General features: G+C 44.8%; 1 pseudogene; it reads right to left on the bottom strand.

The window, feature by feature from the left end:
• Nucleotides 1-799: 799 nt before the first annotated feature.
• Nucleotides 800-15,548, bottom strand: part of LOC113197430 (ADP-ribosylation factor-like protein 8B) — a 29,868-nt pseudogene continuing 15,119 nt past the window's right edge.

Genomic DNA, 15,548 nt, shown 5'->3' with positions numbered 1-15,548 from the left:
TTTTTTTTTTATTGGTTGGAATGCTGTAAATTCATGAAAGCTTTTGAGAAAATCTTCAACTCCCAACCCCTTAAAAAAATTGTGTTCAAAGGAAAAAAACAAAAAACAGATACAAGACAGTATGCTCCTCTCTTCCTAAATCCCCACTGCCATTTGCTGATAAAAAATTCTCCAAAGTAGAATGTTCTTAAAATTCATCAAGTAGGATGTCTCCAGTATAAAGAACCAACCTGGATCTGGTGCCTCTGCTTACTCTTTGCAGGTCATTTTTTAATTCCTAAGGTGTCGGTATACATTTCACATGCATTTGGGTGACAAGATAAACATTATGCTTATATCTCACATGAGTCAGGCTCAAGGGTTTTCTCAATACTGTGTGTGGCACTAGAAATTTCAGGCTGTATCAAGTCCATATCAGTATTAAGCTACTGGACTCTATAATGAAATATTACAGATATTTTACGGAAAACCAATATCAAACACTGGCTCAGAAAGACCAGTCTGGAAATATGCAATTTTCTTAAGATGTGTACATGTGTGTATGTGTGTATGCATGCACACTATTTAAGACAATTATGTGGGAGAATCCCTTTCATGCATGCCAGCTTCATCAGGACAACTCTGATTCTTTATGAAGGGTTAGGAATACACATCTTCCAGCGGTGCATAGAGAACTAAACTCTAAAAAAAGGCAATTTCTTGGGTTTAGGAAGGACCATATTCTGGCAAGTACTTCAGAGGAATGGACAATAAATCTAGGATCATAGTCAAGAAGGACTGGAAGACTTCCGGAGATGTTTCAGCTTCTTCTAGATTTTGAATGTGGAGTAAGCCCTGAAGTATGATACCTATAGTATCCTTTTCTTTGCAAGAAATTGAATAGCAGCAAATTTCTCTACATGGAATAGCAGATAGGATATTTTTTCAATTAGCTGTTTCTCATTCAGTGTATTTGGAAGATATTGTTTCAGAGTCCTGGTACTGGAATTCCTTGTCACTGCAGTTTATCTAGATTATGTAGCTCCTTTCTAGAGGCATCTATCCTGTAAATGATGGCATTGACTCTTCTGCTGTATCGTTCCCACACGCTCCAGAATCAGGGTTGTCCTCCTCTGTCCCAGATCTCCCCGCCTCCCACCCAGTGCTGGGGTTTGTACCCAGGGCCTTGTGCAGGTGAGGCAAGCACTCTGCCAACTGAGCTATCTCCCCAGCCCCTGTGTCCCAGATCTTTAATGTGACGTTTAGTCTCTTTCCTCGTGTTGAAGCCCACTGTGGGTGGCCTATCTTCACTGAATGGACCGGACACGATGACATTGACGAAGGTGGTCTTGCCGCAGTACTGCAGCCCACCAGTGTCAGCTCCATGTCCTTGTAGGACAGCTAGTGGAACCAGTCCCGCAGGCGGGGGCGATGGAGGGTGCGCGGAGCTAAAGCGGAGCGAGGCGGACCGGACCGGACAGGAGCTCGGGCGGCAACGGCAACGCCAACGAAGACTCCCACGCGAGCCAACGAACTTGCACGCGAGGCGGCCTCGGCTCAGACCCACCAACAGCTCCGGGCAGACCCCAGCACATCAGGGGAGCACACCGGCCGGCCGCAGCGGCCTGAGCCATGAAGCTAAGCCTAGAACTCTTGAATTGAGCCGAGATGGACGCCGAGAGTAAGTATGCGATGGTGCGACGGTGTGGGGAGGCTGGGCTTCTCTGGGGTCCCCAGCTGGCAGCCGCAGCAGCCGTATGACCTCCGCTGCCCATGACCTTCCCCACCCTCTCCGCCACACCCCACCTCCCAGCACAGAGATGACCAGGGTGTGGAGGAAACCTGTCCTGTCCTTACTCAGGCACAGTGTGGCCTTGGATCAAGTAGGTACTTGGAGTCCCCAGGATCGCGGGATTATACATCATGTGCCCATTAAAGGAACAGTTTTGACCTCAGAAGGAATTTCTTTGGACTTCAGGGTGCAGGAAGGATAAAATCTAACAGCTTGTTAAATGATCCCTGCATCAGACTAAGAAGGCCCTAGGAGGAACAGAGATGCGTCCTTCCTCATTCCTTATACTTAGAGGGGAGGAGTTGACCAGGAAAGGAAAGAGGAAAAGGATTTTGAATTTCTCTCTTTTTTGGTTCATGAGAGTCATAAAGTCAAATGAATGGAAAGGAAATACAGAGCTAAATAACTGATTGCAAGAAAACCTTGGATTAGGGCTGGGGTCATGGCTCAGTGGTAGAGCACTCGCCTAGCCCATGTGAGGCACTGGGTTCCATCCTCAGCGCCACATGAAATAAATAAATAAAATAAAGGTATTGTGTCCAACTACAATATATATATATATATATATATATATATATATATATATATATATATATTAAGAAAACCTTGGATTAGAGCTCAGATCATGAGATATAAAAAGGGAAACAAAGGTGCGGAAATACTCCTGGTGAGCCCTGTCAGACCCTGTTCGGGGTTGGAGCTCATATTGCCTCATTTACTTTGGGTAGCAAGGCTGTGAAATCCAGGACATGCCATTTTATGATATTAATTTTTTTAAAATAAAGTCTCCCAATCCAACACTTGGCACATAGCAGTAAAATGAAGACCCAGATGGCAGTGGTCCCTGGCTTGTCATGAAGGACACTCAGGTCAAGGGGCCATTGTAACACATTCTGTAGTGATCACAGGAGTTCAGACCTATGGGAATCGGGGAAGGCTTTCTTTCTTTTTAAAATATTTTTTTAGTTGTAGATGGACACAATACCTTTATTTATTTATTTTTATGTGGTGCTGAGGATGGAACCCAGTGCCTCATATGTGCAAGGCAAACGCTCTGCCGATGAGCCACAATCCCAGCCCAGGGAGGGCTTTCTTGAGGAACTGTCAGGACCTGGAGTGGTCAGAGCGTGAGAGGTGATAATGGAGGGGGTGAGCAGGGAAGATGAGGAATGAGGCCAGGTGGGAGGCGGGTAATGCATTTGGATTTCACCCAAGACAGAACAAGGTGGAGGCCATTGGAAGGTTTTGAGGGATAGGAGGACATGTTCATCTTCTAAAGAAGACTTGACTTTGGTGTGGAGGATGGGCCGGGAGAAGCAGGGAGGGAGGGAACTATGGCAGTGGTCCGTGGCCACAAAGACAGTAGCCCAAAGGGTGACAGTGTCAGAGGAAATGGGGGAAATGGATGGATTAAAGAAATCAATTTAGGAGATAGAATCACCAGGACAGGATGACTGATGGGCTGTGAGGGTGAGGAGTTGAAGGACGACCAGGATGAGTCTCAGGTTTCATCTTGGACAGCGCTGTTCAGTTGTCCAGGTGACAGAACTGGATCACAGAAGCAACTTGTCCAAGGTCCACCAGCTCATAGCCCATCCCTGTTTAGGATCCTCCTTTTCCACTGAGTTCAGAATTTCCCTGTTCTTCATGGCCCAGACAGCAGCCACCAACAGCTTTGACCAAGGCACTGCGGTGCTTTCTGGGGTGGTGGGCTTCCAGGGGATAGTGCACATTTATACTAAGCTTTAGCAATTAGTTCATTTGGATTAGGAGACCTGGGTTCAATGAGGCCCAGCCTCCTCATTCTCAGAATGAGAAACTCAGGGTCCAGAGAAGGTAAGTGGCTCAACAAGACCAGGCTTGAACCCAGGTCTCCTAATCCAAATGAATTAATTGCTAAGGCTCAGTATAAATGTGCACTATCCCCTGGAACCCTGCCACTCCAGAAAGCTGTCAGTGGGACAGGCACAAGCCCCATGTCACCCTGAACAAATCATGATTTCTGGAGTGGGGGCACCAAGAAGAATCTTTGAATGCTCTCCAGTGATTCCAGTGAGTGAGAACCACTGTCTTAGAGGATACTGGGAAATCACCAAGGTGTGTGTTACTGTCCACAGCAAGCTAATGGGAAGGATTTTGACTTCCACAGAAGAGAGATCATCTTGGGGACAAGCCAGGCATTTCAGAGCAGGGAGGGAAACCAGATTTGGATGAGGGCTAATCCTGACTCATCTCTGAAATGTGTTCCTGGGACCAGAGGAAAAGGAGTAGGGAAAAGTAACTCCCCCCAAGTGCCAAGTACAGTGCTGGGTACTATGGCAGGCACTTCATTAAAAAAAAAAAAAAAAAAAAAAAGACTAATACTGTTAAATGGTGTGATCTGATTTAACAGCATTCTACCCAGAGTAAATGAGATAGCACAAACTCTGAACAAGTCATCCATAATCTGTTTTCCCCATCCTTGTTTCTATACCTTACGATCTGAGTTCTAATTCAAGTTTTGCTTATGATCAATTATTTGGCTTTTTAAATTTTGTATGTTCCATTATTTTGACTTCATGACTCTAATGAGCTAAAAATATTAAAATAAAGCTAATAAAGAATTCCAGCCTGTTCCCTAGGGAGTGTTTCCCCTTTCATTCCTTCAAAGCACCCAACCATCCTTGGGCTCCTCAGAGCCCCAGCTTGGGCATTGTGAGAGAGGACAACGGACCCTGGGGTTTGGGCAGTAACGCGAGATTACATCTGCTTGAGATGGGGCAAGACTCTGAGGTAGCAGACTCTGAACCAGAGCCCCTCTGCTCTTGACAATGGCTTAACATTCATCCGTGTCTGTCAACATTTACTGCACATGCACCCTGTGCCAATATACACCCCTCATGAGATGCAAAGAGCAAAGATGCAGACTTTGCCCTTTAAGCACCAGAGAGGAGGAGGCGTCAGACAAGCAGGGGCAGTCGGGGTGGTGTGGGAGGCTCTGGCAGCCATCAAAGCTAAGGCTCCCTAGTCCAGGAAGTCTTCCCCGGGGAGATGGTGCCTGAGCAGAGCATGAAGGACAGGCGCCAATCACCTAGGCAGACTGGGTAGATGTGTGAGGAGGAGCTGGTGGTGCCTTTACTGTGTTGTACATGGACTAAAGCCTTATCCATCCAGTATAAGGATTCAGCATTTTAAATACTTTCTGGATGAAGGTGGAAAATAGATTAATAAATAGTCTTTCCAAAATAGGGCTTTTGACCATGTCTGCCTGCTACAGACAGACTTCAAGGAAAGAATATTTTTATTAGGTAACTCATTCCCTGTTTACTTCTAGTTTGGCTGTCATAACCCAAAAATATAATGACAGAATTTTTAGTTTGGTCATGGTTGACTGAATATACTCATGACATCTTGGTAAGCTCTCTTATGACCACTCTTAGAAGGCATATCAACAGCCTCTTGATGTCCAGAGCTTAAACATGAGGTCAGCTTGATTTTTTTCAGGTAGGTTTTAATCAGGGACTCAAAGAGATGAGGAATAAGCTTTGCCTGAGCTCCCTAAAGCTTTCCAGTAGATTCTAACAGATCAGATATTTCCCAGGTAGAGAGGCCATTTATCTCTAGTGAATGGGAGTAGAATGTAGAGATTTGCAAAAGATATTATCCAAAGTCAAAATATTGTTCTGTGGATTGGCTTTTAAGAAAAATTTTTTGATATTCTTAAGCTTCCTTGTAACTACAACAAAATTGTCTCTAGTAAGGGGGAAAATCACAGATATATATTTTCAAGTTCTGGAGGTACCAGGAAATCCAAAGGACTTATGTTATTTCCTTCCTCTTTGCAAGTCTAGCTTTAATTCCTAAACATATCTTGTAAATTTGGTTCTTATCAAATGACAACAAAGTTTCCTGAACCATCATCAAATATATATGTGGACATTTGGCCTGTGTAGCCTCCTCTCAATGCTGTTGGCCTGGGGATTTCAGTGACTGGGTAGGTTCTGGGAACATTGAGACCAAGCCTTTTCTCGGGAGTGGTGGGGGAGCTCAGCCTGGTGGCACATTGCTGGACAGAGCCAAGCAGAGATGTGATATAAAGACAGCACCCAAGATGCAGCAGCAAAAGTTGCTATGGAAACCGCACAGAGGATGCTGCCTTTGAGCCTGAAGTTCATCAAGCAGAGGAGACTGAAAAAGCGAGATGTTCCCTGAGGTCATAGTTGTCTGTACAGAGAGCCACGCGTCTGTCCTATTCTTGAACAAGATAACTGCTGTTTGGCTACCCTGTGATCTTTGACTATAATGCAATAAAATTAGAAATGACAAAAAAAAAAACAATGTACAATAAACCATGGAACAATAACATCAAGGTATTCAGTTTGCAAAATAAGTGCAGAATAGGGTTTATAATAGTTTCCATTTGCGTCGAAAAAATAGGCATACATTTGAAAATGCGTTTTTAAAGCCCTAGAAAAATACTTTAGAAAATGGTGACACTAGTGACCTTCAGGGAGAGAAACAAGGCACCTGGGTTGCAGGAGAAAGGAGGGAGGCTTTGGTTTTTAATTTGCTTCTTAAAAAATTAATGTCTAATTTACATACAGTGCAAACCACTCTTTTATTTATTTATTTTAAAGATAGAGGTGGGGGAGAGAGAGAGAGAGAGAGAGAGAGAGAGAGAGAGAGAGAGAGAGAGAGAGAGAGAGAGAATTTTGATATTATTTTTTAGTTCTCGGCGGACACAACATCTTTGTTGGTATGTGGTGCTGAGGATCGAACCCGGGCCGCACGCATGCCAGGTGAGCGCGCTACCGCTTGAGCCACATCCCCAGCCCAAAAAGCCACTCTTTTTAGTACACATTTCTCTAAGTTTTGACACATTCTCTAAGTGTACAGTCAAGGAAGGACCGCCACAATGCAGGCATAGAACAGTTCCTTCGGCTCAGCTCGCACATTTTCTCTTGTCCCTTAGCCACGCCCTCCCACCACCCGCAGCCTTTTGCCCCAGGAGTCAGAGTCTCTATTTAAAAACCAAATACAAGTTTTACAAGGTAAAAAAAAATTATTCCATGCACAAAGTCTGTGGTTGTAGAGAAATCCCAGTGGAAACTATAAAATATTTAGGACTGAATTATAAACAGAGTATTAATGAACTATGATTAATGAAATCAATTTTGAGACCATCATACACACTGGGACTATCCAAACCCATGAATGCAGCAAACTTGATACTTGGAGGAAAATTTATAACCTTAAAGACATTTATTAGAAGACAAACAATTTTTTAAAGAGCCTAATACATTTTATTTTAAAAGCTAAAGAAATAAAACGAACCAAAAGAACCTAGAAGTATAAAAAAATCAAGCTAATTATGAAATGATGAATAAAGACAAAAATAGAAATAATAAACATGCTTATGATTTGTATATTGATACCCAGAATCAACTGAGGGTGGCAGAATGAACAGCAGGCTTTATGTCTGAGCCTGTTTCTCCACTTTTTTCAGATGGAAATAATACCTTCCCTCTGCCCAGCAGTAGGTGGGACTTACACCAATAAGGACTTTGCCAGTGTAGCTCTCCCTTCTCTGTATGCAGTAGTATAAGAGATAATTACAATGGGATTGTGGTGGAGCCATAGCAAAATTTATCTTCAAGATACTTCCCTGCTTCTGATGGACTACCTGATAAACCCATCATGAACTGAAAATATAAGTTGAAAACACACTTAATACACCTAACCTACCACACATCATAGTTTAGCAATATAGTATGTTGTAGGGCATTGGCTGCTCTCACCCGTGATCCCAGGGTTGGCTAGAGCTGGGGCTGGCAGCTGGTGGTGCTGCCCATCATAACAAAAGAGGATCATACTGCACCTACCAGCCCAGGAAAGGATCAAAATTTAAAATATGGTTTCTATTGAATACACGTCACTTGTACACTTTTTTTTTTTTTTTATGGTACTAGGAATTAAACCCAGGGGTCCTTTACCACTAAGCTACATCCTTAGTCCTTTTTTATAGGGTCTCACTGAGTTGCTTAGGGCCTGGCTATGTTGCTGAGGCTGGCTTTGAACTCGAGATCCTCCTGCCTCAGCCTCCCAAGCCTCTGGGATTACAAGCGTGCGCCACCATGCCCGGCTCACACTGTCTTAAATTTAAAAAATTGTGAATTGAATGATTATGAATTAGGGGCCACCTGTACTCCATGAGTTTCTTCTTACTACTTCTTAAACCTCTTCTTTTCTCCTCCACTGTTAATGAGGTACTTGCAGAGAAGGACAACCTGGGGCCGCTGAGCTAGGTCAGGCAGGTGAAGGTCACAACTGGACTCCTGCTAAGGCCCTAGTGGTAGAAGACCGAGCTGTAAAACCAGATCCACCACATTCTAGCTGTGTGATCCTAAGCAAGCCTTTTATCCTACTTGAGTGTAGTGTCTTTATCTGTCAAGTGGGATTATAATACTGCTCGTATCACAAAGCTGTTACGGGAATCAAAGATGATAATATGTGAAAACATTTTATAGATTGCAAGTTGCTATAAAATATTAAAGTTATTATGGTAATTATTTTTATGAAAACTTGTTCACCAAAAGTTCACACAACTCCTTTGCCTGTGGGGATTGGGAATGTGGCGATTCTGATGAGACATTACACTTCCTAGGCCAGCCAGCCCTCCTGTTAGGGTCACCTGTGTAGATTTTCAGTTACGAGATTGAGGACCCTGCATAATACTCACAGGAAAGGATTATGGCAGAGAAAAGAGAGGAATTTTTGTTATTGTTGTTATTGAAAAGAAAATTATTACTCTTAACTTTGTTTCCTGGGTTCTTGGCTAGTCAGATGAAATTATTTTTACTGTGAAAGGTTGACAAATCAATATATAATTCTTTTTTCAAAACTTCCATAGATGACCTTATAGGGCTGTCTGGTAGAACTGAAATGCAAGCTGTTGATAAAATTTTAAATTTTCTTGTAACCACATCAAGAAAGTAAAAAGAAACTAGTTTAATTCATTTTAATAATTTATTTAACTCAATATATGTAAGCTATTAGCATTTCAACATATGATCAATGCAAAAACTACTAAGGAGATATTCTTTTTTCATTTTCCACAGTAAGCCTTCAAAATTTGAGGTTGACTTAAGGTTCTTCCCAATTTGAACCAATCACATTTCCCGTGTTTTTTAGCCATGTGTGGCCTGTGGCTCTCTTATTGGAAAGGGCAGGACTAGAACTTCATAAGACTTGAGGGAAGTTCCTTCAACTCAGAAAACACAGCAGGAATCCAGGTAGCTTCCTATAGATTGTAGCAGAGAGAGAAAAGTGAACAGTAGAACCGAGTTCCTTCAGCCTTTTATTAATTTAAGTATTTATTGAGCTCCTACTTTGTGCCAAGGGGTGTGATCTCGGCTTTGCCATCAACTGGGTAACTTTTGGCAAGTCACATTCCTTCATAAGGCCTCAGTCTCCCTGCTCCACTTTGGAAAAAAATGAAGATACCCATTTAGGAAGGAAAAAAAGATTTGCAGCAGTCAGAGGATAGTGCCTCTGGAAATCATTTGCTTTCTGGTAGAGTCTTCAAAGGCCATTGGCACCAATCACTTTCATTGATTCTGTGGCTGGAGCTCTCACAATCTATTATTAATGTCAAAACCAACCAACTCTATAGGATTTTACTAGAGGAATTATACCCGTGGAAACAGTGATTTGTCATGCTCATGGTGTCACCCAGAACCCTATTTCTTCACCAGTGTCTTGTTCACCATCCTTTTAGGGAGGTTCTAAGGAAGGACTGATAAAACAAGTCATAAATTCCAGGAGCTTTATATGTGCTAAGTAATCGTCGCCATCTATCAGTAGATTGAACTGTGGGAAGATGTCTAGAAGGCGTGGCGAGGAGGGTGCAGGGACTTCTTACCGTCATTGGGCCTGGAAATAGAGAGCCACATTCATGAATCTGTAGGTGGCCATGACTTAAGAACAACAGCAGCTTCCACAGAAAAAGGAAACAGATTTACACTTCCAAAGCACTGCCTGACCTTCACCATTCCATGCAGGGGGTCAGACGAAATCCGTTTTTCACTTCCATGCTGGGAAAATGATGTCACAAAAGTATTTAGAAGGGGAGAGAATGACTGGGGAAATAAGAAGTGTTGGAAACTGATTAAATAGATAATGATCAGAAAATCAGATCCTATCACTTCTGGTTCCAGACGAGCCAGCATTAGTATTTGTCCTGCACAGAGACGGGTAAGACATCACAATCGCTAGTGCAACTTCAGGGGATGTACACGGAAAAATAAGCCCTGATTTGGGGACATAGTCATTAGCTTTACGAAGTCCTCTCACAGCGCTGTCTGGAGGGAGCTGCGCAGCAGCCTTGTGAGGTCAACAAGCTCTGTGTGAGGATACTCGGTTCAGGAAAGGAGATGGAGTTTAGGGCTGGGGACTAGTGAATGACAGCGATGTCAGTAAAAGCCATGGCTTTCTGCTTTTGAATAGCATCCGCACACCTGGCTGCCTTCCTAAGTGTCCCCAGCACAGAAAAGCCATGTGGAGCTTCTTAGAAGAGGGTGTGCCTAGAGAGGTCCCAGCCATCCACAGACTTTCAGCTGATGTACGCATAGAGGAAGCAGGCCTCCATCCTTCCTGAAGGGAAGGAAAATGGCTGTTCTCATTTGCTCTAGAGATGGTCCCGACTTACAGTGGTTTGGCTTATGATGTTTTTGCCAGAGTCCAAAAGTGATTTGCATTCAGTAGAAACTGTAATTGGAATTTTGAATTTTGATCTTTTCCCAGGATTATGTGGTACCACAATCCTTCTCTCTCCCCCTCTTTAGCCCTTTTCGTTTTTATTTTGAGACAGGGTCTTGCTAAGTTGCTCAGGCTGACCTTGACCCTGCCCTCCTCCTGCCTCAGCCTCCTGAGTAGCTGCGATTACCGGCATGGGCTAACCCATCTGGCGGTCCTCTCTTTTGATGCTGGGCAGTCGCTGCCAGCCACAGCTTCCAGGGAGCCCAGCCATCATGAAGGCAAACAACCAGAACTCCACAGGTGCTGTGTGGCTGAGCTCTGATGCTCAGTAGGTTAGGAGCGTTCAGTGCATTTTGATTTATGGTACTTTCAACTCACAATGGGTTTATTGGCATGTAACTCCATCATAAATTGAGGAGCATTTGTATTTGGGGTGCTATCAGACACAAGAGAAGTGAGATCATTTCAAAGAAAAACTTCCCTAGAACTGGGCATGTGATCTTTACTAGAAATGAAAAACAAAAAAATACTTTCTGTCCCATCTTATATATAACACCCTGTGTTTCCACCGTGCACTTTGGAGTTCATATAAAACTGTTTCACAGTCATATCTCCATCAATTCATGCACAGCAATTCCCTCAGGTGGAGAGCACACAAATGCCTTGTGCATTGTAGAGAGTCACATATTTGTTGAGTGAATAAATGACTCCGTTTTACTGACAAGAAAACTGAGTCCCAAAGAGGTTGTTGAGGGGTTTGTCCCAGTGAGAGAAGCATGATTGAAACCCGTATTATCTGAGTTCAAGTCTGATCGTGTTCTTACGTAAGTTCTCCCTTGACATCTGGTTTTTGTACAAGCACCATGGAATGTTACCAGGGGAGACAGTTGTACTTTCTCTGCATGGTTTTCCACGAAATAGGGATTTGGGAGCACCTCCGTTCTCTCTAATCATTCCTAATCACTTACAATGCTATAAATCTTATCATTATTCACTTCCTCTGGAGCCCAAATACCAAATTGGTATTCTGTTTCTCAAGTAGCCCAAGGCTGAATGAAAAACAGTAGGGAATAGTAGCCAAATTTCTAATTATCTCATCAAAAAAATCAATGCAGAAGAGTTAATCTAGGAACAATATAAAATAATGCCAACTTGGCCGAGAGAGTAGAAAATGTAGATACTGAAAATAATAACCCAAAGAGCACCTGGTACTGAAATCCCAATCCATGAGCCTGATGTCTTAACCGAGGGCAGAGCTTATTTATTCTCTGGGAATTTCAAGATTGAAGGAGGAAATCGGAATCTGAAGAAATGGCTTCCAAGGTGTTTATCACTAAAGCCCCAAGGAGCAAAGAATGAAAGTCAGTGGCGAGGGAGAGGAAGTGGTTCCTATAAATGCAGCAGCGTTTGGAGAAGTGTACAGATTTATTTTCTCTAGGAAAGGATGCAGGCACCCCTGGATCACATCTGCTAAGAAGGGCAGGCACCTTCTCACCAGGCCTTTTCCAGAACTCAAGCCTCTAAATTGAAGGGGACCTCAAATTGACCCTGTGGTACAACACCCTGGCCCTAGCCAGCCTGCCACCTGTCTCCTAGACATTTCTGTCTGTGTCATTGAGCTGCCATTTGTTCTTCAGTGGTAAACAAAGCCACCATCCCTTGAAGTACAATTTCCCTTCATCCAAGTTCTATAAAGTTTTGCCCTTATGTCAATTCAAACTGGCTGCTCGGGTCCTTCTACCTGGGAGCTCCTTCCAAAGCTAATTCCTCTTCATTGTGACAGTTCACCAACTACTAATCATGATGCTTCTGACCTCATCAACACATTCTCTCCAGTCAGAGGCTAGTCACAACGTTTCCAGAGCCACCACCCTCAAGGCCATCCTTCTGGCTGAGTTTTAGGACCCTAGAGATAGGCTGGGTGACAGAGGGCACTTTTTCTAGGCTAGCAACTCAACACTTGCTTCTGCCCTCAAAAAAAAAAAAAAAATTAAACTAAGTAAAAGTAAATGCCCACCAAGCGGGAGGGAGTGCAAGATGGAAGGGTGCTCTCTGTTCTTGGGGCCAGATGCTTGAGTCCTGCAAGTGCCCCTGGCCAGGGCTGTCAAGGCTGCTGACAGCAGCATGTCAATTCCTCAGTACCAGAACCTATTGGGCTGGGCCCTGGCCTACCTTGTGGGTCTGGGCACAGCAGAGGGTCAGGAGCAACTGACTCTCCCTCCTGCAGTCAGGCCACAGCCCGACAGGCCCACTCTTGCCGCAGCAAGTTAGTTGTAATTTGTGCTCTTCCAGCAGCAAGGCCCACCCATCCAGGGCCTGGAGTCTCCTGAACATGAGTTCTCCAGCCCCCAGAGAGAAAGTGGGCCCAGTAAACGGTCAGGGATTAAAAACATGATTGGGAGAGAGGGGGCACTGCGAGGCATGGCGATGTCGGCAGTGCTCTGGCCTTTGACACAAAGCTCCTTCCCATGGAGCATCCTTTAGAGCTAAAGGAAGCATCTCAAACCCGAATTCCTCCTTTTTGCAGATGCATAGACAGGCTCAGAGAGGAGGAGTGACCCACCCAAGGGCACACGGTGACACAGAGGCAGAGGCTGGGGAAGGACCCAGCAACCAATCCTGGAATCTGGGCAGTCAGCCTTGTGTTTTTCTAGAATCTTCTGTGAAGGTGCTGTAGAAGGAAGACTCCCCCTCCTTCATGGTTCCCCATAGCCGGGACACAGGCTCGTGCTACAGTTTGGCTTTCTGCTTTGCATAGCTTAAATCGAGTGAACATCAACTGTGGGTCAACCAGTAGAGCAGGTAAACCACGCTGGACCTCCGGGACAGGAGACCACGGCAAGTCCTTACCTTGTAGCGTCACTTCCTGGTTCACAGTGTGGCCTGGGGTAGCTAGTCACCAAGATCTCTTTCTGCCCCGACATTCTGTGATGGCTCTGCCATCAAGCACCCCAGGAATCTGTGGACCCAACCTGGCAGAGAGATTCCATCCAGTGTTAGCAGAAGCCAAAGGAATCTGTACCTATGCCAATTGTCCCTTTTACTATGACAAAAGAAAGAGGGACAAGGATGGGATTGGAGATGGAATCTGAAAATGGCTCTGCTGTTTATAATGGATATGGGGGACGGGAGGGGTCACAGGTGTTCAGGAGGCATGCTGGCACCTTGTAGGAACTGGGGTCTTCACATACCCTCCCTCATCAACACCACCACCACAAGGCCATGGGGTCACCTCTCCACTATGTCTTGTTCTGATGCCTTGTGTGCCTCAGTGCCTGGCAGGTGACGGACACTTACCTCATCCTTCATGACTGATGAATTGCGCAGAGCCCATTGGGACCAGCAGGCAGGACAGGAGTGAGGCCACGGTGTGTCTGGGAATGCCTGGCTTCAGCTTGTCATATTACTTAGGCAAGTGTCCTGCTTGCTCCCTTTTTATACCTCAAGTCTGGTTGATGAGTATTTTCCAAACTGATTTATAAAACACTGGTTTCTTGGATGTTTTGCATGGAAACAAGGGTCCCTGGGTGATTTGGGTGATGTGGCTGTCTGCATCTGTCTTTGGAGTTTCACATGCACATTAGAATTTGAAAGGCTCGGAGCTGTCCTACAGTAAAGGCATCTATTTAATTTTATCTAAACCATCTTCCTTTGACTCTGTTTGGTCTTCTCCTCAGGCCTGAGGAGTTGGGGTTCTGAGACATGCAACCTGGGAAATGAGTCTCTTTGTAAACTCCTTTATCTCATCTAGAAATGAGATGTCCTGGTACGGTGGGGGAAAAAAAAAAAGTGTGGGTTTTGGAATCAGACCTGCGTTCAACTCTTGGCTTTGCCATTTAGTAGCCACGTGGCCTCAAGTGAGCTCCTTCACGTTCCCCTCTTGGATTTCCTCATCTGCAGCATGAGCCTGATGATATCTATTTGTTGTGGTTGTCGGTTGTTGAGAGCATTGAGTGAGTGGCAGATGTGAGGTGTGTAGAACAGTGGTTGGCCCGTGTAGGCCCACGATGCACGTTAGTTCTTCTGCCCCCTTCCTCCTACACTCTTCTACCCCCCACCCTCCTCCCCAAGCTCAGAACCAGCTGCTATCAGCGCAGAGCTTGTAGCAGAGGCAGGCCATGTCTGAGTCCTCACACGGTCCTAACCATGGTCCCATGGAAGGACCACACCCCAGCAGGCCCTTTGATGGGGAGACCAAGGGGGAGGTGGCAGAGAATCCTGCCCTTCTTTGCCAAGCACGTGAGTCCTCTATGCCTGGGTTGCTGAGTCCTCTGGTTGCTCTTGGTGAAAACAGAAGATGAGAGAATGCTCCTAAGTTGTTCCAGAATGGATGCCCATGATCATAAATCCACTACTTAAAATAGCAAATCCGTCCCCAAGACCCAACTTGTGGGCAAAGCCCTGTGTTTGTCCAGGCAAGAAGCAAACAGGAAGGTAGGGCCTCGGGGATGGTGAGGGAAAAGGCTGGATCAGGCATCTGAAAGAGCAGGGATTAGGAAGGCTTCCAGGAACCTCCACACCAGGACAGCCTGGCACAAGCTGTCCCTGGAATAAGCCACCACTTGACAAACACAGAAAGGCATCAGGTTTTCGCCAGACGTGACTTCACTGTGCTAAAGGAGTCTGCTAGGGAGGGGAACTGGGCACCAGAGCTGGGCTCTTTGTAGGGACTGAACGAGTTGAACCAGAACGATTGAATCTCTGTGGACTGATCTTGCTTCTGTATTGCTCTTTCCTTTCTCCCTCCTCATTCTAGGGCAGGGCTGGAGGAATGGGCACAGGACTTGAAGACAAAAGTGGTTTCGAGTCTTGTTCTGCCCTTACTGGTTTTGTGATCTTAGGCAAGTTACTTAACCTCTCTGAACCTTAGTTTCTTTATATGTAGGCTAAGTACAATAATCCCTACCTCTAGGGTGCTTACAAGGGCTGAACAAGGTGTCATTGATGGACCCCAGAGTGTGACATATTACTCTTGATATGTTTGTTTTCATATGCCTTTGAAAACAATAGCATGCCAAAGCCTTTTATGGACGTCATCAAT

Source organism: Urocitellus parryii, chromosome 6, assembly GCF_045843805.1.
Source record: "Urocitellus parryii isolate mUroPar1 chromosome 6, mUroPar1.hap1, whole genome shotgun sequence".
NCBI lineage: Eukaryota > Metazoa > Chordata > Mammalia > Rodentia > Sciuridae > Urocitellus > Urocitellus parryii.
This window is presented reverse-complemented; position numbering and strand designations above follow the sequence as displayed.